We start from the raw sequence: 20,301 nt of genomic DNA, 5'->3' as shown, positions 1-20,301 counted from the left end.
TTTACCTCAAACTGTCTTGTATTTTGAAACCATTCAGCCATCATTTTGGTCCATTTTACTACCATTCCCACTTTTATTCCCGAAGTGACACAGTGCTGAAAATTTTCCAATCACACAGTCTCAGAAATCAGAGTAATTCGATTTGTTTGAAAGTATTAACTGATGAATATGAAAATCAAATGAATGAAAACATTTAATTATGGTGTTATAAGTGTGTGTGGAAGCTTCTGGTGAATAGAAAACGTATAGAAAACCAAAATACGCAATTATGTGACATTTTTAGCCATACTGACGAATTCGTAAATAACCCCATTCCTGACCCACCTTGAAGACATAGACCTGTGATATAATTCCTTCGATGAGATAATCTGACGAATTATTTCCCTTGATGCCCGGCGGTACGACCCACGAACAAGACGGTACGACGTGAAACAGACAGTATACGACACACGAACAAGACGGTACGACGTAAAACAGACAGTATACGACCCACGAACAAGACGGTACGATGTGAAGCAGACAACACGACCCACGAACAAGACGGTACGACGTGAAACAGACAGTACGACACACGAACAAGACGGTACGATGTGAAGCAGACAGTTTACGACCCACGAACAAGACGGTACGATGTGAAGCAGGTAGTACGACCACGAACAAGACGGTACGATGTGAAGCAGACAGTACGACCGACGAACAAGACCTTACGACCCACGAACAAGATAGTACGACGCGAAGCAGACAGTACGACCGACGAACAAGGAAGTACGACCCTTGATCACGACTCTAAGACCACCCCATCCCCTGAGGACACACGTACAACCGTTGGGGACGCTATGACGACCCCTTGAGCACAGCGGCACAGCCCTTAGGCACGACGGAACGAACCCTTGAGCACGACACATGACCCTTGTGCACGACCCCTAAGCGAAAATACGTCGTCGTACCTTCCTTGAGCACGACGGTATATCCCTTGAACCACAACGATACGACCCTTCGGTACGACGACCTATACCCTTTGGCCTGGCCCTCTCAGGTCAGGTCAAAGGCCGGACTATCACACCCAAAGATCGTATCATCGTGCACATGGATCGCACCGCCGTGCACCCACGAGCTTAAAGTAAATAACACAACAATCTAAGAACGTCAGGGAGCAAGAGCCTAATGTAATATAATATGACAAGTTTAAGAATAACAGGGAATTAGCTCGACCGTTTCAACCAACCTGTTGAGGGTAACAGACGCGGTGAAGGAGATGCTTGTATCAACGGTGGTGGCGGAGGAGGCGTGGATGTCCCCCCCCCGGCGGTCAAGACTGACCCTGGGCTCGGCGGATATGATGCCCAGGCGGTGGCTGGGGACGGTCTGCCGCGTGCCCAAGGCTCCAACCCCTTCCATGCCCGGGGGCTGCCAACGCTCGCCACATGCCCATCTCGAATGGAGTCGAACTCAAAAATCTTAAAAAGTCAATATTTCCATTCCAACACGTTTAATTTCGAAATATGAAAGACTTGCCATATGATACTGGAACTGTGAATCGTGATGTTCTGATTAATGTACCTTACTGCTCAGGTTAGAGATTTTAACTGCGACATGAGATGGGAGATAAAGGTATGAGTTTCAGGGGTTTGAAGGGTTTTGGAGTCAATGCTCTTTTGGAGGATACATGAACATCTCAAAAAGGGTTTGTATCTACTTCTTTTGGCATCTAGTCCGTAAACATGACCATATGAAACAATGTAATGTACGTAATGAAATGCCTATTATGAATTGTAACATCCTAAGTAATATCAACCCACACGCTGTAGGAAAACCAACGAAAGTGATTGAAATGAGAAAACGAGAGTACAATAAGTTACTTGTATAGAATAAGTTACTTGTATCAACGAAAGTGATTGAAACGAGAGTACAATAAGTTACTTGTATCAACGAAAATGATTGAAATGAGAGTACAATAAGTTACTTGTATAAAATAAGTTACTTGTATCAACGAAAGTGATTGAAATGAGAGTACAATAAGTTACTTGTATACAATAAGTTACTTGTATCAACGAAAGTGATTGAAACGAGAGTACAATAAGTTACTTGTATACAATAAGTTACTTGTATCAACGAACGTGATTGAAATGAGAGTACAATAAGTTACTTGTATACAATAAGTTACTTGTATCAACGAAAGTGATTGAAACGAGAGTACAATAAGTTACTTGTATACAATAAGTTACTTGTATCAACGAAAGTGATTGGAATGAGAGTACAATAAGTTACTTGTATACAATACGTTACTTGTATCAACGAAAGTGATTGAAATGAGAGGACTAAGACCCAAAACCAAATTCTTTGAAATAAGTTACTTTTATCAACGAAAACGGTGGATCCAGATTTCAGCCTGATCGTCAAACTGAATTGGCCACATCCGATTTACTGGCCGATTTCAGCCACCTGCTGGACCAGGACATGAACACTGACTGAAAGGTTGTGGTTCTCTTAGTGTACTGGTTCTCTTAGTGTACTGGATAAACGTCTCCCAGGACAAATACACTTGGCATACGCGCACATCTGAAGCACGGAAGTAAAACAGATTTTTTTTTTGCGCCTATGAAATATAAGATTTTTTTCCCCGCCATTTTTGCCTTACCAGATACTCCAGGGTCATCCTGTGGGAAGGGAGAGGCGGGATGGACAAGTGGGTGGGATAGAGGATGAAGTTTGTGGAAGAGGAGAAAGGATGGAGAGAGAAGAAGCTCGAGAGATAAGGGATGGAGGAGACAGGGAGGAAAGGATAGAGAAGGGGACTGGGAAGGGATACTGATGTTAACATACACATCACGACAAGAAATGGACGGGACGAGAATCATCCCTTACAGAACGGAACGAGAAAGGAACCTTCCTTAAATGGACGGGAAGGGAACCTTCCCTAACTGGACGGGACGGGAACGTTCCCTTACAGAACGGAACGGGACAGGAACCTTCCCTAGTTAGACGGGACAGGAACCTTCCCATATTAGAGAGGACGGTACAGGAACCTTCCTTAAATGGACGGGAAGAGAACCTTCCCTAACTGGACGGGACGGGAACGTTCCCTTACAGAACGGAACGGGACAGGAAGCTTCCCTAACTGGACGGAACAGGAACCTTCCCTTACTGGAGGAACGGGACAGGAACCTTCCCTTACTGGACGGGAAGAGAACCTTCCCTAACTGGACGGGACGGGAACGTTCCCTTACAGAACGGAACGGGACAGGAAGCTTCCCTAACTGGACGGAACAGGAACCTTCCTTAAACGGACAGGACGGGACAGGAACCTTCCTTAAATTGACGGGAAGGGAACCTTCCCTAACTGGACGGGACAGAAACCTTCCCTTACTGGACGGGACAGGAACCTTCCTTAAAACGGACACAACGGGACAGGAACCTTCCTTAAATTGACGGGAAGCGAACCTTCCCTAACTGGATGGGACAGGACCCTTCCTTAAATGGATGGGACAGGAACCTTCCTTGAAACGGACAGAACGGGAACCCTCTCGTACTGTAGAGGGAAAGAGAACCCTTCCGCGCTGGGCGGAACTAGACGGGAAGGGACGGAAACCCTTTTTCCCACCTTTCCCACAACACCTGACCAGTCTTTTTAGACTATTTTTTTGTCACTGGGAGACTTACCCTGGGAAAAAAAAAAAAGATGCTGGTCATGTTTTTATAAACATATATTTTTTTCTTAGTTCGTCAGTACGAAGATCTGGGATAACTATTCAACTACTACTACTACTACCCTCTGCGTCCACGTCTGTGTGCGCATGCGCGTCCACACCGTTATACATCCGAATTCAGTTCTCAGTGACTATCCAATGGAGGGGTCATGTAATTCCATACGCAGGTGGATGTTTATGGACGCTTCAGCATCCCACGAAAAGCAGGTCGCCCTGACCTACATCTGACTTCACAGAGGTGAATATTGTAATTTTGGTGTCTACTTAGACGTCTTTTGCCCCCTTCCCATCGGTGGAAGAGGGACCTGGGGAATAGGGTACGAAGTAAGAGGATGGAAGAATAGAGGGAGGAGAGAGAGAGAGAGAGAGAGAGAGAGAGAGAGAGAGAGAGAGAGAGAGAGAGAGAGAGAGAGAGAGAGAGAAGACGAAAGGCGAGAGAAGGATAGACCGTGAGCGAGGGAAGAAGATGAATTAGGAGGAGAGAGATAAACATGGGCGAAGAGAACAAGAGGAGAGTAACAGAATGAGGCACAGTGGGTTAGAAAGGGGATATGGAGGGGAGAGGGTTGTGTGTGGCAGCTTGGAAATGGTAGGCCTACCTAGCCCCTAGCCCTCCCCTTCTCAAGCGTGTGACAAGGTGGGCCCACTTAGCCTCGCCACCTGCAGGTACCCCGAGCTGTCCACTCACCACCAGGTTACTAGGGAAGGCACAAAAATGCCTGGTATACCTTGTGACATCATTCGAAAAACAGGAATGTACCTGTACGTGAATCATTTCACCACACATGAATAATTCCCTTGTCAATTGAGCCGTTCACCAGGTTACCAAGGAGCGTATAATCATTCCTGGTACGTTCTGTGTCATCATTCAGAAACAGGAATGTGTTTTGTGAATAATTTCACCACACATGAATAATTCCCTTGTCAACTGAGCCGTTCACCAGGTTACCAGGGAGCGTATAATCATTCCTGGTACGTTCTGTGTCATCATTCCGAAACAGGAAGTTGTATATATGTGAAAGCCTTCACCACATATGAAGATCTTCCTTGTATAATCATCCTATTTTCATCGACAGCAACTGTTGACTTGTACTCCTGGATCGCTACCTAGTTACTAGGCAACTGTAGATAACCAGGTAGCGCATCTGTGTCTTTATGGGATATAGCAAAGCATATGGCAACCCCACGTACGAAGAACACACAGCGGTTAGCGGTGTTTTTGAACGTGACGCGTTCACGGGCCGCCCACGGTCGAGAGCAAAGGTTCGAATCCTGGTTACGGCAGTTGGTCCACACTCAACCCAGCTGTTCATCCATCCTCAGGGGTTGGTCGATAAAATGGGTACATGGCACAGGCATTTTATATATATATATATATATATCATGCAAACCTTCAACAGCCGGGATCGAAACCGGGACCCCTGTGCAACAGGCAGGAGCGCTACCGCTAGGGGCAATCATAGACTCCACACCAGCAGCAGGTGGTGTGGAGTTGTATGTGAAGCCCATTAATGAAGGATTTCTTCCTATGAAAGGGTGTTAACCTCTCATCCAGATACGTTCTTATATTGCATTCAGCCATACTGCCATTGGCAACATAATGGGAGGGTGGTGCTCATGGCACATTCATGTTCAAGGTGTATATGATTTAACATTTGATCCATAGCAATACTGACGGCTCCACGAGACAAGTGGCATGACCCAGGTTACTGGGCATAGCCAACTTTGTGGGTATAGCAAGAGGATATCTTGAAGAGCTTCAGTGTTATCGTTCACAAAGGCCTCCAATACCTCAGCCCAATGAGGCCTGAAGACACAGATTTTGAGGTGTTAAGTGCATACGTCTACCAAGTGCAGAGAAGAGCCATCGCTTAGAATGCTCAGGGAGGGGGAGGTGGCGGGGGTTATAGCTTTTCGTAGCGGGCCAGGATGGTGGGTCTGCAGCCTGTGTGGCTGGCCAGGGAGGGTCTATAGTCAGTCAGTGTCCGGGACCTGGAAGGGTCTGCAGTCAGTCAGTGTCTGGCACCTGGAAGGGTCTGCAGTCATTCAGTGTCTGGGACCTGGAAGGGTCTGTAGTCAGTGTCCGGGACCTGGAAGGGTCTGCAGTCAGTCAGTGTCTGGGACCTGGAAGGGTCTGCAGTCAGTCAGTGTCTGGGACCTGGAAGGGTCTGTAGTCAGTGTCCGGGACCTGGAAGGGTCTGCAGTCAGTCAGTGTCCGGGACCTGGAAGGGTCTGCAGTCAGTCAGTGTCTGGGACCTGGAAGGGTCTGTAGTCAGTGTCTGGGACCTGGAAGGGTCTGCAGTCAGTCAGTGTCTGAGACCTGGAAGGGTCTGCAGTCAGTCAGTGTCTGGGACCTGGAGGGGTCTGCAGTCAGTCAGTGTCCGAGCCCTAGGATAAACCATCGATAGCATTTCCATGGGTATCCTGGCTGATGGGTGATATCATGTGGATGATGGATACTATCATGTGGATGACGGATGCTATCATGTGGATGATGGATGCTATCATGTGGATGATGGATGCTATCATGTGGATGATGGATGCTATCATGTGGATGATGGATGCTATCATGTAGATGACGAATGCTATCATGTGGATAACGAATGCTATCATGTGGATGACGAATGCTATCATGTGGATGACGAATGCTATCATGTAGATGACGGATGCTATCATGTAGATGACGTATGCTATCATGTGGATGACGTATGCTATCATGTGGATGACGTATGCTATCATGTGGATGACGGATGCTATCATCTGGAAGGCGGGTGCTGTGACCCCGGAAGAGCTGAGACTCCGGAGCTAGGTGCTGAGTCTAGATGAAGGCTGAGAGCGGGCTGGGCGATAAACACGGGGAGCAGTGGGTATACAGCGTTGGCATCTGGGTGGGGGTTTATGGCGCCTCTCGGGAGGTGGGGAAGGAGGAGGAGGAGGAGGAGCCTAGGTATTGGCGTCTAGGAGGCTGAGTCTGGGCTACTCCCGGGCTGTGATTGATGGCTGCTCACGCCCAGTTGATCCAGCAAGGGATCCATCTTGTCGCGAAGGCTGCCCGGAGGGGAGAGGGAGAAGGGGCCTTACACCCACCGTCCTCTCCCTCCCTCTCTATACCTACCACCCACACACGCCCCCCCTCACCGTCGCCACAGCCCTCTAGCCCCCTCTCTCCACCACCACTGTCGCTTCCGTCACCTCTCTCTCTCTCTCTCTCTCTCTCTCTCTCTCTCTCTCTCTCTCTCTCTCTCTCTCTCTCTCTCTGACCTCCATCCACTTTTCCTCTTTCCCCCTCTGTCACCCAGACATTCACCCGTACCTCCCTCCTCAACCCTCCCTACCATAGGCCTCCTCCTCTTCCTTCTCCTCCTCCTCCTTCCCCTTGCGAGAGTGCCATTCCCTCCTCCTCCTCCTCTTCTTCCCCTTGCGACGGTGCCATTCCCTCCTCCTCCTCCTCTTCTTCCCCTTGCGACGGTGCCATTCCCTCCTCCTCCTCCCCCTTGCGAGAGTGCCATTCCCTCCTCCTCTTCTTCCCCCTCGCGACGGTGCCATTCCCTCTTCCTCCTCCTCCTCCTCTTCCTCCTTCCCTTTGCGAGAGTGCCATTCCCTCCTCCTCCTCCTCCTTCCCCTTGCGAGAGTGCCATTCCCTCCTCCTCTTCTTCCCCCTCGCGACGGTGCCAGTCCCTCCTCCTCCTCCTCCTCCTCCTCCTTCCCCTAGCGAGAGTGCCATTCCCTCCTCCTCCTTCCCCTTGCGACAGTGCCATTCCCTGCTCCTCCTCCTTCCCCTCGCGACGGTGCCATTCCCTCCTCCTCCTCCCCCTTGCGAGAGTGCCATTGCCTCCTCTTCCTCCTCCTCCCCCTTGCGAGAGTGCCATTCCCTCCTCCTCCTCCTCCTTCCCCTTGCGAGAGTGCCATTCCCTCCTCCTCTTCTTCCCCCTCGCGACGGTGCCAGTCCCTCCTCCTCCTCCTCCTCCTCCTTCCCCGAGTGCCATTCCCTCCTCCTCCTCCTCCTCCTCAGACAGAGGGAAGTAGGGTAGTAAGATCATTACTCCGTCGTGTGACGATTATTGCTCCAGGGTAAATTTCCCCCGAGGGATCTACCGGGCGGGGTAGATGCCCCCAGCACCATCCATCCCTCCAGCCCCGTGGTAGGAGGCGGTTCCTAAGGTCGTCGTGTGGGCGTCCTGGTTATGGTTAGGTTAGGGCTGTCGTCAGTTGAGAGGGAGGAGGGGAGGAGGCTGGCTCTCTCTCTCTCTCTCTCTCTCTCTCTCTCTCTCTCTCTCTCTCTCTCTCTCTCTCTCTCTCTCTCTCTCTCTCTCTCTCCTTGAAACACACACACACACACACTTCATTCAGGTCACAGGGTGTCCATCCATCTCCCCCAGGTACAGGTCTCCTTCCTACTCTCACTCAGTCTCTCCTTCCTTCGTCTCCTTCACTGCTTTCTTTCCACCCTCCTGCTTCTCCAGAGCTCATCTACAAAACAATACCTCACACTTCGCTATCTTCTATCGTTGGAACGTACATCTGCGAGCCATTTTCTACTGCTATACAGAGCCCGGAGCTAGGGGTAACTCCTCCATCTTAGATTCAGGTCTCGCAACGAGTTCATATCACTAATTTCATTAACAGTTTACCTAAACGCCAATCTCAGCGACATCTTTCGGTAAGAAGATACAGCTAACTGACCTTAGTTGCCGACTAGTATTAAAACCTCGATAACGATATTCTAGCACAAAAATATTCAGATCTTCCTGACATTTCGCTCGAGAATATTTGAACTTTCACTTAATTTCGTACCATTAACTACTCCCTGTTAGATTTCTTCTCCAATTTTCTGTCATTAACTAACCCCTGCTAGATTTCTTCTCAAATTTTCTGTCATTAACTAACCCATGCTAGATTTCTTCTCCAATTTCCTGCCATTAACTAACCCCTGTTAGATTTCTTCGCCAATTTCCTACCATTAACTAACCCCTGTTAGATTTCTTCGCCAATTTCCTACCATTAACTAACCCCTGTTAGATTTCTTCGCCAATTTCCTACCATTAACTAACCCCTGTTAGATTTCTTCGCCAATTTCCTACCATTAACTAACCCCTGTTAGATTTCTTCGCCAATTTCCTTGTATTTCTTCGCCACTGTGTCCAGACAGATAAACTTTTTTTTCAAGAGTTGAAGAAAACATCAAATTTAGCCACGATTGTTCCTTAATTCCTTCCTAATGGTATGTCACAGCTTAGGCACGGAATAATACTTCAAGTGTACGTGCTTTGTATTACAGCCACTGTCAGTTTTGATTAAGCACATTGGTCTGGGACCATAGCTCCACCAGCATTCATTGAATAAGGCAGACTCTTCTCATCTGGGATCACATATAGTTCTTCATCAAACTCGAACACTAATGACCTTATGCCACGGTATGGAGACATGTAATCCAAATTAACAGGAGATAAAGCTATCATCTCTAGCCTCGTTTCAGAAGCAAGGAATAAACTTCCAAATTGAATGTCTGCTTGCGATCGGGTTGTGCACACATGTTGAACACACCTGTACACAGATGCCCTCAGTGGAAACGCATCTGTTGAACACATCTGTACACAGATGCCCTCAGTGGAAACGCATCTGTTGAACACATCTGTACACAGATGCCCTCAGTGGAAACGCATCTGTGCATCTGTAGGCGTGCAAAAATCATGGAAGTGTCCCGAGCATTGTTGACAAGCAAGGCACTTCCTCGACGGCCAGAACGTCGTCAGCAGCCACAACGACCCTCCTCGCCTCCTCTCCACCAGGAGGGATCTAGCGTGACCTCTCACCCCCAGAAGACCCTGTCCTGTGACCCTGTGTCACACTGCTGTAACCCATTATCAAGCTAGTTATGATACCTGCCTCGTTTTCCCACTTTGTTTCGTATTCTAAGCCTCGTTTTGATCAATATATTCTGGTCCCCTTGACAGACCCACTCCCCTAGTCCTTCCCTCCCTCTGCTCTTCCTTACATCGCCTTACCAAACGTCCTCACTCCTCAATCCTCACTCTGACTTCTCTATTTCCATCCTTGTTTTTGTGCAGCTCTCTCCTAACTTTATCCACTCTCTTCTGTTTCTAAATCCTTTATCTGCTTCTCTTCCTCCCTGACCTCCATCTATTTGTTTACCAATTGGCGTCCTAGCTACGTCTCATCGCTGTATATCAACTGAATGTTATATTTCTTTCTTGTATCTCCCCTGATGATGTGATTATTACACGAAAGTGCACTTGGGAACTTATCGTGTTTCATTTTCCCCGTGGACTAATAGGATATATATATATATATATTCCAGGAAGATCCCATACATCTCCCAGGGTCGGCCTAGGGTGTGGTATTGCATGGGCGGTGGGGGCCAGGAAGATCCCATACATCTCCCAGGGTCGGCCTAGGGTGTGGTATTGCATGGGCGGTGGGGGCCAGGAAGATCCCATACATCTCCCAGGGTCGGCCTAGGGTGTGGTATTGCATGGGCGGTGGGGGCCAGGAAGATCCCATACATCTCCCAGGGTCGGCCTAGGGTGTGGTATTGCATGGGCGGTGGGGGCCAGGAAGATCCCATACATCTCCCAGGGTCGGCCTAGGGTGTGGTATTGCATGGGCGGTGGGGGCCAGGAAGATCCCATACATCTCCCAGGGTCGGCCTAGGGTGTGGTATTGCATGGGCGGTGGGGGCCAGGAAGATCCCATACATCTCCCAGGGTCGGCCTAGGGTGTGGTATTGCATGGGCGGTGGGGGCCAGGAAGATCCCATACATCTCCCAGGGTCGGCCTAGGGTGTGGTATTGCATGGGCGGTGGGGGCCAGGAAGATCCCATACATCTCCCAGGGTCGGCCTAGGGTGTGGTATTGCATGGGCGGTGGGGGCCAGGAAGATCCCATACATCTCCCAGGGTCGGCCTAGGGTGTGGTATTGCATGGGCGGTGGGGGCCAGGAAGATCCCATACATCTCCCAGGGTCGGCCTAGGGTGTGGTATTGCATGGGCGGTGGGGGCCAGGAAGATCCCATACATCTCCCAGGGTCGGCCTAGGGTGTGGTATTGCATGGGCGGTGGGGGCCAGGAAGATCCCATACATCTCCCAGGGTCGGCCTAGGGTGTGGTATTGCATGGGCGGTGGGGGCCAGGAAGATCCCATACATCTCCCAGGGTCGGCCTAGGGTGTGGTATTGCATGGGCGGTGGGGGCCAGGAAGATCCCATACATCTCCCAGGGTCGGCCTAGGGTGTGGTATTGCATGGGCGGTGGGGGCCAGGAAGATCCCATACATCTCCCAGGGTCGGCCTAGGGTGTGGTATTGCATGGGCGGTGGGGGCCAGGAAGATCCCATACATCTCCCAGGGTCGGCCTAGGGTGTGGTATTGCATGGGCGGTGGGGGCCAGGAAGATCCCATACATCTCCCAGGGTCGGCCTAGGGTGTGGTATTGCATGGGCGGTGGGGGCCAGGAAGATCCCATACATCTCCCAGGGTCGGCCTAGGGTGTGGTATTGCATGGGCGGTGGGGGCCAGGAAGATCCCATACATCTCCCAGGGTCGGCCTAGGGTGTGGTATTGCATGGGCGGTGGGGGCCAGGAAGATCCCATACATCTCCCAGGGTCGGCCTAGGGTGTGGTATTGCATGGGCGGTGGGGGCCAGGAAGATCCCATACATCTCCCAGGGTCGGCCTAGGGTGTGGTATTGCATGGGCGGTGGGGGCCAGGAAGATCCCATACATCTCCCAGGGTCGGCCTAGGGTGTGGTATTGCATGGGCGGTGGGGGCCAGGAAGATCCCATACATCTCCCAGGGTCGGCCTAGGGTGTGGTATTGCATGGGCGGTGGGGGCCAGGAAGATCCCATACATCTCCCAGGGTCGGCCTAGGGTGTGGTATTGCATGGGCGGTGGGGGCCAGGAAGATCCCATACATCTCCCAGGGTCGGCCTAGGGTGTGGTATTGCATGGGCGGTGGGGGCCAGGAAGATCCCATACATCTCCCAGGGTCGGCCTAGGGTGTGGTATTGCATGGGCGGTGGGGGCCAGGAAGATCCCATACATCTCCCAGGGTCGGCCTAGGGTGTGGTATTGCATGGGCGGTGGGGGCCAGGAAGATCCCATACATCTCCCAGGGTCGGCCTAGGGTGTGGTATTGCATGGGCGGTGGGGGCCAGGAAGATCCCATACATCTCCCAGGGTCGGCCTAGGGTGTGGTATTGCATGGGCGGTGGGGGCCAGGAAGATCCCATACATCTCCCAGGGTCGGCCTAGGGTGTGGTATTGCATGGGCGGTGGGGGCCAGGAAGATCCCATACATCTCCCAGGGTCGGCCTAGGGTGTGGTATTGCATGGGCGGTGGGGGCCAGGAAGATCCCATACATCTCCCAGGGTCGGCCTAGGGTGTGGTATTGCATGGGCGGTGGGGGCCAGGAAGATCCCATACATCTCCCAGGGTCGGCCTAGGGTGTGGTATTGCATGGGCGGTGGGGGCCAGGAAGATCCCATACATCTCCCAGGGTCGGCCTAGGGTGTGGTATTGCATGGGCGGTGGGGGCCAGGAAGATCCCATACATCTCCCAGGGTCGGCCTAGGGTGTGGTATTGCATGGGCGGTGGGGGCCAGGAAGATCCCATACATCTCCCAGGGTCGGCCTAGGGTGTGGTATTGCATGGGCGGTGGGGGCCAGGAAGATCCCATACATCTCCCAGGGTCGGCCTAGGGTGTGGTATTGCATGGGCGGTGGGGGCCAGGAAGATCCCATACATCTCCCAGGGTCGGCCTAGGGTGTGGTATTGCATGGGCGGTGGGGGCCAGGAAGATCCCATACATCTCCCAGGGTCGGCCTAGGGTGTGGTATTGCATGGGCGGTGGGGGCCAGGAAGATCCCATACATCTCCCAGGGTCGGCCTAGGGTGTGGTATTGCATGGGCGGTGGGGGCCAGGAAGATCCCATACATCTCCCAGGGTCGGCCTAGGGTGTGGTATTGCATGGGCGGTGGGGGCCAGGAAGATCCCATACATCTCCCAGGGTCGGCCTAGGGTGTGGTATTGCATGGGCGGTGGGGGCCAGGAAGATCCCATACATCTCCCAGGGTCGGCCTAGGGTGTGGTATTGCATGGGCGGTGGGGGCCAGGAAGATCCCATACATCTCCCAGGGTCGGCCTAGGGTGTGGTATTGCATGGGCGGTGGGGGCCAGGAAGATCCCATACATCTCCCAGGGTCGGCCTAGGGTGTGGTATTGCATGGGCGGTGGGGGCCAGGAAGATCCCATACATCTCCCAGGGTCGGCCTAGGGTGTGGTATTGCATGGGCGGTGGGGGCCAGGAAGATCCCATACATCTCCCAGGGTCGGCCTAGGGTGTGGTATTGCATGGGCGGTGGGGGCCAGGAAGATCCCATACATCTCCCAGGGTCGGCCTAGGGTGTGGTATTGCATGGGCGGTGGGGGCCAGGAAGATCCCATACATCTCCCAGGGTCGGCCTAGGGTGTGGTATTGCATGGGCGGTGGGGGCCAGGAAGATCCCATACATCTCCCAGGGTCGGCCTAGGGTGTGGTATTGCATGGGCGGTGGGGGCCAGGAAGATCCCATACATCTCCCAGGGTCGGCCTAGGGTGTGGTATTGCATGGGCGGTGGGGGCCAGGAAGATCCCATACATCTCCCAGGGTCGGCCTAGGGTGTGGTATTGCATGGGCGGTGGGGGCCAGGAAGATCCCATACATCTCCCAGGGTCGGCCTAGGGTGTGGTATTGCATGGGCGGTGGGGGCCAGGAAGATCCCATACATCTCCCAGGGTCGGCCTAGGGTGTGGTATTGCATGGGCGGTGGGGGCCAGGAAGATCCCATACATCTCCCAGGGTCGGCCTAGGGTGTGGTATTGCATGGGCGGTGGGGGCCAGGAAGATCCCATACATCTCCCAGGGTCGGCCTAGGGTGTGGTATTGCATGGGCGGTGGGGGCCAGGAAGATCCCATACATCTCCCAGGGTCGGCCTAGGGTGTGGTATTGCATGGGCGGTGGGGGCCAGGAAGATCCCATACATCTCCCAGGGTCGGCCTAGGGTGTGGTATTGCATGGGCGGTGGGGGCCAGGAAGATCCCATACATCTCCCAGGGTCGGCCTAGGGTGTGGTATTGCATGGGCGGTGGGGGCCAGGAAGATCCCATACATCTCCCAGGGTCGGCCTAGGGTGTGGTATTGCATGGGCGGTGGGGGCCAGGAAGATCCCATACATCTCCCAGGGTCGGCCTAGGGTGTGGTATTGCATGGGCGGTGGGGGCCAGGAAGATCCCATACATCTCCCAGGGTCGGCCTAGGGTGTGGTATTGCATGGGCGGTGGGGGCCAGGAAGATCCCATACATCTCCCAGGGTCGGCCTAGGGTGTGGTATTGCATGGGCGGTGGGGGCCAGGAAGATCCCATACATCTCCCAGGGTCGGCCTAGGGTGTGGTATTGCATGGGCGGTGGGGGCCAGGAAGATCCCATACATCTCCCAGGGTCGGCCTAGGGTGTGGTATTGCATGGGCGGTGGGGGCCAGGAAGATCCCATACATCTCCCAGGGTCGGCCTAGGGTGTGGTATTGCATGGGCGGTGGGGGCCAGGAAGATCCCATACATCTCCCAGGGTCGGCCTAGGGTGTGGTATTGCATGGGCGGTGGGGGCCAGGAAGATCCCATACATCTCCCAGGGTCGGCCTAGGGTGTGGTATTGCATGGGCGGTGGGGGCCAGGAAGATCCCATACATCTCCCAGGGTCGGCCTAGGGTGTGGTATTGCATGGGCGGTGGGGGCCAGGAAGATCCCATACATCTCCCAGGGTCGGCCTAGGGTGTGGTATTGCATGGGCGGTGGGGGCCAGGAAGATCCCATACATCTCCCAGGGTCGGCCTAGGGTGTGGTATTGCATGGGCGGTGGGGGCCAGGAAGATCCCATACATCTCCCAGGGTCGGCCTAGGGTGTGGTATTGCATGGGCGGTGGGGGCCAGGAAGATCCCATACATCTCCCAGGGTCGGCCTAGGGTGTGGTATTGCATGGGCGGTGGGGGCCAGGAAGATCCCATACATCTCCCAGGGTCGGCCTAGGGTGTGGTATTGCATGGGCGGTGGGGGCCAGGAAGATCCCATACATCTCCCAGGGTCGGCCTAGGGTGTGGTATTGCATGGGCGGTGGGGGCCAGGAAGATCCCATACATCTCCCAGGGTCGGCCTAGGGTGTGGTATTGCATGGGCGGTGGGGGCCAGGAAGATCCCATACATCTCCCAGGGTCGGCCTAGGGTGTGGTATTGCATGGGCGGTGGGGGCCAGGAAGATCCCATACATCTCCCAGGGTCGGCCTAGGGTGTGGTATTGCATGGGCGGTGGGGGCCAGGAAGATCCCATACATCTCCCAGGGTCGGCCTAGGGTGTGGTATTGCATGGGCGGTGGGGGCCAGGAAGATCCCATACATCTCCCAGGGTCGGCCTAGGGTGTGGTATTGCATGGGCGGTGGGGGCCAGGAAGATCCCATACATCTCCCAGGGTCGGCCTAGGGTGTGGTATTGCATGGGCGGTGGGGGCCAGGAAGATCCCATACATCTCCCAGGGTCGGCCTAGGGTGTGGTATTGCATGGGCGGTGGGGGCCAGGAAGATCCCATACATCTCCCAGGGTCGGCCTAGGGTGTGGTATTGCATGGGCGGTGGGGGCCAGGAAGATCCCATACATCTCCCAGGGTCGGCCTAGGGTGTGGTATTGCATGGGCGGTGGGGGCCAGGAAGATCCCATACATCTCCCAGGGTCGGCCTAGGGTGTGGTATTGCATGGGCGGTGGGGGCCAGGAAGATCCCATACATCTCCCAGGGTCGGCCTAGGGTGTGGTATTGCATGGGCGGTGGGGGCCAGGAAGATCCCATACATCTCCCAGGGTCGGCCTAGGGTGTGGTATTGCATGGGCGGTGGGGGCCAGGAAGATCCCATACATCTCCCAGGGTCGGCCTAGGGTGTGGTATTGCATGGGCGGTGGGGGCCAGGAAGATCCCATACATCTCCCAGGGTCGGCCTAGGGTGTGGTATTGCATGGGCGGTGGGGGCCAGGAAGATCCCATACATCTCCCAGGGTCGGCCTAGGGTGTGGTATTGCATGGGCGGTGGGGGCCAGGAAGATCCCATACATCTCCCAGGGTCGGCCTAGGGTGTGGTATTGCATGGGCGGTGGGGGCCAGGAAGATCCCATACATCTCCCAGGGTCGGCCTAGGGTGTGGTATTGCATGGGCGGTGGGGGCCAGGAAGATCCCATACATCTCCCAGGGTCGGCCTAGGGTGTGGTATTGCATGGGCGGTGGGGGCCAGGAAGATCCCATACATCTCCCAGGGTCGGCCTAGGGTGTGGTATTGCATGGGCGGTGGGGGCCAGGAAGATCCCATACATCTCCCAGGGTCGGCCTAGGGTGTGGTATTGCATGGGCGGTGGGGGCCAGGAAGATCCCATACATCTCCCAGGGTCGGCCTAGGGTGTGGTATTGCATGGGCGGTGGGGGCCAGGAAGATCCCATACATCTCCCAGGGTCGGCCTAGGGTGTGGTATTGCATGGGCGGTGGGGGCCAGGAAGATCCCATACATCTCCCAGGGTCGGCCTAGGGTGTGGTATTGCATGGGCGGTGGGGGCCAGGAAGATCCCATACATCTCCCAGGGTCGGCCTAGGGTGTGGTATTGCATGGGCGGTGGGGGCCAGGAAGATCCCATACATCTCCCAGGGTCGGCCTAGGGTGTGGTATTGCATGGGCGGTGGGGGCCAGGAAGATCCCATACATCTCCCAGGGTCGGCCTAGGGTGTGGTATTGCATGGGCGGTGGGGGCCAGGAAGATCCCATACATCTCCCAGGGTCGGCCTAGGGTGTGGTATTGCATGGGCGGTGGGGGCCAGGAAGATCCCATACATCTCCCAGGGTCGGCCTAGGGTGTGGTATTGCATGGGCGGTGGGGGCCAGGAAGATCCCATACATCTCCCAGGGTCGGCCTAGGGTGTGGTATTGCATGGGCGGTGGGGGCCAGGAAGATCCCATACATCTCCCAGGGTCGGCCTAGGGTGTGGTATTGCATGGGCGGTGGGGGCCAGGAAGATCCCATACATCTCCCAGGGTCGGCCTAGGGTGTGGTATTGCATGGGCGGTGGGGGCCAGGAAGATCCCATACATCTCCCAGGGTCGGCCTAGGGTGTGGTATTGCATGGGCGGTGGGGGCCAGGAAGATCCCATACATCTCCCAGGGTCGGCCTAGGGTGTGGTATTGCATGGGCGGTGGGGGCCAGGAAGATCCCATACATCTCCCAGGGTCGGCCTAGGGTGTGGTATTGCATGGGCGGTGGGGGCCAGGAAGATCCCATACATCTCCCAGGGTCGGCCTAGGGTGTGGTATTGCATGGGCGGTGGGGGCCAGGAAGATCCCATACATCTCCCAGGGTCGGCCTAGGGTGTGGTATTGCATGGGCGGTGGGGGCCAGGAAGATCCCATACATCTCCCAGGGTCGGCCTAGGGTGTGGTATTGCATGGGCGGTGGGGGCCAGGAAGATCCCATACATCTCCCAGGGTCGGCCTAGGGTGTGGTATTGCATGGGCGGTGGGGGCCAGGAAGATCCCATACATCTCCCAGGGTCGGCCTAGGGTGTGGTATTGCATGGGCGGTGGGGGCCAGGAAGATCCCATACATCTCCCAGGGTCGGCCTAGGGTGTGGTATTGCATGGGCGGTGGGGGCCAGGAAGATCCCATACATCTCCCAGGGTCGGCCTAGGGTGTGGTATTGCATGGGCGGTGGGGGCCAGGAAGATCCCATACATCTCCCAGGGTCGGCCTAGGGTGTGGTATTGCATGGGCGGTGGGGGCCAGGAAGATCCCATACATCTCCCAGGGTCGGCCTAGGGTGTGGTATTGCATGGGCGGTGGGGGCCAGGAAGATCCCATACATCTCCCAGGGTCGGCCTAGGGTGTGGTATTGCATGGGCGGTGGGGGCCAGGAAGATCCCATACATCTCCCAGGGTCGGCCTAGGGTGTAGTGTTGCATGGGCTGTGGGGGCCAGATGTTCCCATACATCTCCCAGGGTCGGCCTAGGGTGTGGTATTGCATGGGCGGTGGGGGCCAGGAAGATCCCATACGTCTCCCAGGGTCGGCCTAGGGTGGTATTACACGGACGGTGGACCTGGAGGATCCCATGCATCTCCCATGGTCGGCTAATGTGGATGGTGAGCCGAGAGCTCCCACGCATTCTCCCAGGAAAACATCCGTGGTCGCTAGTCTAACTTGGCGACAAACTTATACAGATAAACATTCATTCGTTATCTTAGCTTGGTGGATTTCAGAAGACCTACACTATAACCTAACAGAACGTGATGAATCCATTAGAAATCCACTGTATAGGAACGTATGATATCATGCCTTGGATTCATCATCTCTTTGGTAAATATGGAAGCAAATATCAAGCACGTTCTAATGACACTACGACCCTTATCACTCTGCCAGGTGCCTTGTACTGGGTCTACTCCAATCCCAGTGCTGCCCTCTATTTTCGGGTGCCTGACCTCTACAGCTGGAATGGGTCGTTAAGCAACCAGCCAACCGGTTAACTACCATAAATGCCATCAAGTTAACTCTGATCCCTTAAAGAGGACGATTGAACTCATTAAGCACAATGTCTTGTCTCTCTGAATAAGACGATTTAACCCCTTTTAAGTACGACGTCTTGCCTCCTTGAATAGGTCGACTCAACCCCTTGAATATGACGTCTCAAAACCCCTAACTTCGACGACTTTTCCCGCTTGAGCATGACGACTGAAAACCTAAGTACAATAACTTCGTCTCTTGAGTACGACGATTTATCTCCATGAGTACGATGAACTTAACCCTTGTACTAAGTCATCGGAATCCAAGGGCTAAATCTTCGTGCTCAAAGAGTTAGTTTGTCGTCCCTAAAGGCAAATGAGGACGAATTATACCCTATTGAAGGTTCTGGTCCACTAAGGATTACACGTTCAAAAAAATAAACGAGACCCCCACGTCCTTATGCGGTATGTGTAGACACTGGTAGAGGGCAAACAGCTCTTGAAATGCCGTGATAAAAACACTCATCGTCCCATCAGCTGTCGATGAGGACCGGTGGCAATCATTCGAGTCAAAGGACATTCATCAGACTTGATGAAGGCACACCCGGCCACGACCACTCTGTCGGCAGTGGCTGGCGTGGTGACGGAGGAGCCGCGAGCTATACATACAGTTGGTGTGGGTCATGCAGAAGTGCTCATGGGACTCTAATGATTACGATCTGTGATGCCTATGGCAGTTTTCTCTCGCCTCCCAGGGGGGAAAAGTGTGGTGAAGGGTTGGGACACTGTTGATGTCCTTTGCAACAACTTCTACACGATCTATAGTTCGTTTCGAGAGAGATTCTACAGCGATAAAGAAACTCTGATGTTTCAGAGATCGTCTGAAGGTCAGGGTTTGCGAGCTCTCGTCCATGCCGAGTCGCATGGCGTTGGAGAGGAGGAAGCCTCTACCAGAGGTCGCCAGACTTCCTCTTGGTCCACAGTGTGCAACAGAAAATGATCAAAGGAACGTAGTCAGTGGTGTGGCGCGGTGTCAATACAGCTGCTTCTCTATTGATGAGGCGGGCGCGCCGCCCGTCCTTGCCTGCCCTGCCCGTACACGCCGCCTGCGGGTGTTTGAAATAATCTGGCGACAAAGTGTAACTGTGTGCTCAATGCACCTTTGAAGTATCTCCTTCAGCGACGGGGCTCTGCCGTGGATTGTGCTGAGCGCTGAGTAAAGGGTGAGTCGGTGTGAGAGGGCAAACAGTGAGTGTTGAATGGTCGCGGGGGTCGTGGCAGGCAGGGAAGCGCGTCAATAGCCCCTCCGTCGCCAGCCCCGAAGGCAAGCGCAAAAGACCTGCCCGTAGAAGAAAGTACACAAAAAAAAGAAGAGGAAGAAAAAATAAACATTAAATATTGAGCAGCACTTGACTGGCTGGCGCCCTGCGATTCATGGAGCGGCCATTTATCCTGAATTCATCTAGGGTCCTCACGGTGACTCGGGGTGTGCATTCAGTCCGCCCCTGAGGGAGGGGGCGCTACCAATCCCCCCCTTAGCCCTTCCGGCCTCCTGCAAAACAGGGAGTGTTTTCACGCGTCGGGTGAGCAGCGTCGGAGGGGTGGCTACGCCAGCCTATTGACTAGCGGCCGCGGGAGATAGAGAGAGGGACGGGGGGCGAGAGGGAATTTTCACGCGTGGTCTGTGCGTCCAGGCGAGAGGCACATGTTGATATTTACCTTCTGGAGGGGGTCGCTGGTGGGCAACTACACTATTTACTCTTTTATTCGTTACTTGCAAATGCCGCTCATTGGCCACGGAGAGGGTGGCGGGAAGGGAAGATGAGGAGGGGATGACACGAGTGAGTTCTGGGGGTGTGACATCTGGTCCAGATGGATGGATGAGGCGTTCGAGGCTTCATCTCGGTATTCGAAACGTTGTTTGAGGAATATGAAGCATGTCGCTCGAGGGACATAAGGCTTCGTTTTATCTAACACTACGTTAAACCCAGCGACATTAATTCAGTATTCT

General features: G+C 54.0%; 1 protein-coding gene and 1 long non-coding RNA gene across 3 annotated transcripts in view; one reads left to right on the top strand and one right to left on the bottom strand.

Moving 5' to 3' along the window:
• Positions 1-1,359, bottom strand: part of LOC139747674 (uncharacterized) — a 107,106-nt gene extending 105,747 nt beyond the window's left edge. Inside the window, exon 1 of the long non-coding RNA XR_011712442.1 lies at positions 1,226-1,359. This is a non-coding gene — a long non-coding RNA (uncharacterized lncRNA). The remainder of the gene's footprint in view (positions 1-1,225) is intronic.
• LOC139747673 (uncharacterized) overlaps positions 1-20,301 on the top strand; it is a 330,027-nt gene that overhangs the window by 302,445 nt on the left and 7,281 nt on the right. The window lies entirely within an intron of this gene.

Source organism: Panulirus ornatus, chromosome 69, assembly GCF_036320965.1.
Source record: "Panulirus ornatus isolate Po-2019 chromosome 69, ASM3632096v1, whole genome shotgun sequence".
Taxonomy (NCBI): domain Eukaryota; kingdom Metazoa; phylum Arthropoda; class Malacostraca; order Decapoda; family Palinuridae; genus Panulirus; species Panulirus ornatus.
This window is presented reverse-complemented; position numbering and strand designations above follow the sequence as displayed.